Here is a 2,826-nt window from a genome sequence, read left to right as displayed (position 1 = left end):
GACAAGAACAAGCTATGCAAAGCATGTCAAGCCGGGAAGCAAGTTGCAACTCATCATCCTATCAAGACGATGTTGTCTACCTCCAAGCCGCTCGAGCTACTACACATGGATCTCTTTGGTCCAACTTCATACAAGAGCATTGGTGGTAACCTCTATTGCCTAGTAATCGTTGATGATTTTTCACGTTACACTTGGGTCATGTTTCTAGGCGATAAGGGTGAAACTCCGGAAATCTTCAAGTCATTTGCAAGAAAAGCTCAAAGGGAATACAATTCCCCAATCGTGAAGATCCGGAGTGACAACGGCACCGAGTTCAAAAATATGAAGATTGAAGAATGGTGCGATGAAGAAGGAGTCAAACATGAGTTTTCCGCCACCTACACGCCCCAACAAAATGGTGTGGTGGAAAGAAAAAACAAGACACTCATCACCCTAGCAAGAGCAATGTTGGATGATTATGGCACGTCCGAGAAGTTTTGGGCGGAAGCAATCAACACGGCGTGTCATGCATCCAACCGTGTGTATCCTCACCGACTCCTCAAGAAAACTCCATATGAGCTCATCACCGGGAAGAAACCAAATATATCATACTTTCGGGTCTTTGGTTGCAAATGCTTCATTTATAAGAAGAAAAGGCTCGGTAAGTTTGAAAGTAGATGTGATGAAGGTTTATTTCTTGGTTATGCATCAAACTCCAAAGCATATAGAGTATTCAATCAAACCTCCGGGTTAGTTGAAGAAACATGTGATGTGGAGTTTGATGAGTCTAATGGCTCCCAAGAGGAGGTTGTTGGCTATGAAAATGTAGGGGATGAAGAGATTGAAGAAGCCTTAAAGAAGATGTCCATTGGGGATATCAAGCCGGAAGAGGTGCATGAAGGCAATGATCAAGGGGGAGGACCTTCCTCATCTACACCAAGCACCTCCACGGCACCCCTAGTGGATGAAGATCAAGATAAAGTTGATCCACTACCTCAAGAAAATGTGTCAACGCCAACACCCCAAGTCCAAGAACAAGAAGAGCAAAATGTTCCACCACAAGCACAAGTCACTCATGATCCACCCCAACAAGCATCCATGCAAATACCGCTAGTGAAGCATGGTCGCATCTCCAAGGATCATCCAATTGGTCAAATCATTGGTAGTCCTTCCAAAGGAGTAAGAACTCGTTCTAAGCATGCTTCATTTTGCGAACATCACTCGTTTGTTTCTTGTATTGAACCCACTAGCATAGAGGAAGCACTTGAGGACTCGGATTGGGTGATGGCCATGCAAGAAGAGTTGAACAATTTCACCCGCAATGAAGTATGGGTCCTCGAAGCTCCTCCGAAAGACAAGAACATCATCGGCACAAAGTGGGTCTTTCGAAACAAGCAAGATGAACATGGGGTGGTAGTACGCAACAAAGCAAGACTTGTGGCAAAAGGGTTTTCTCAAGTCGAAGGTTTGGATTTTGGTGAAACTTTTGCTCCGGTCGCAAGACTTGAAGCTATCCGCATCCTTCTTGCTTACTCTTCACATCATAATATTAAGTTATATCAAATGGATGTGAAAAGTGCGTTCTTAAATGGCTTTATTAACGAACTTGTTTATGTTGAGCAACCTCCCGGGTTTGAAGATCCGAGGAATCCTAATCATGTTTATAGGTTGCACAAGGCACTCTATGGGCTCAAACAAGCTCCAAGGGCTTGGTATGAGAGGCTTCGTGACTTCCTAATCATGCAAGGCTTCAAGATCGGGAGGGTGGACACCACCTTGTTCACAAAAGACGTCAACGGGGATCTTTTCATTTGTCAAATTTATGTTGACGATATTATCTTTGGCTCAACTAATGATTTACTAAGCCATGAGTTTGCTACCATAATGTCTAGGGAATTCGAGATGTCCATGATTGGCGAATTGACCTTCTTACTTGGTTTTCAAGTCAAACAAATGAAGGAAGGGACATTCATTTATCAAGAAAAATATACTAAAGATATCTTGAAGAAGTTCAAGATGGATGAATGTAAGCCAATCAAGACACCCATGGCAACCAATGGGCATCTCGACTTGGATGTGGACGGTAAACCGGTTGACCAATCCTTCTATCGCTCTATGATAGGGTCTTTGCTTTACCTTACCGCATCTAGGCCCGATATAATGTTTAGCGTGTGCTTGTGTGCCCGTTTTCAAGCTAACCCTAAGGAATCACATCTTTCTGCTGTGAATAGGATCCTTCGGTATCTCAAGCACACTCCTAGCATAGGCTTGTGGTACCCCAAAGGCGGTAGTTTAGATCTCTTGGGATACTCGGATTCGGATTTTGCCGGAAGCCGTGTGGATCGCAAGAGTACCTCCGGGGGTTGCCACTTGCTTGGGCGTTCTCTAGTTTCTTGGTCGAGTAAGAAACAAAATTCCGTGGCTTTGTCCACCGCGGAAGCGGAATATATAGCTGCCGGTGCATGTTGTGCCCAAATTCTATATATGAAGCAAACCCTTTTGGACTTTGGTGTGAAACTAGGAAGAATACCACTCCTTTGTGACAATGAAAGTGCCGTAAAAATTGCCAAGAATCCAGTTCAACACTCTCGCACAAAGCACATTGATATTCGCCATCACTTCTTGCGTGATCACGAAGCCAAGGGGGACATTTCCCTTCAAGGTGTGAGATCCGAGGAGCAATTGGCGGATATTTTCACAAAACCTTTAGACGAGAGTACCTTTGTTAGGCTAAGAAATGAGCTTAATGTATTAGATGCGGCAAACGTCATGTAAGTTGCCATGTCATATAGAAAAATGCATACATATAGGACACTTGTCTAACCATGGCAAGATAGTGATGAGCAA

The sequence above is a fragment of the Panicum hallii genome, chromosome 9 (genome assembly GCF_002211085.1).
Source record: "Panicum hallii strain FIL2 chromosome 9, PHallii_v3.1, whole genome shotgun sequence".
NCBI classification, from domain to species: domain Eukaryota; kingdom Viridiplantae; phylum Streptophyta; class Magnoliopsida; order Poales; family Poaceae; genus Panicum; species Panicum hallii.
The sequence above is the reverse complement of the archived record's forward strand: the minus strand, read 5'-3'. Positions refer to the sequence as shown.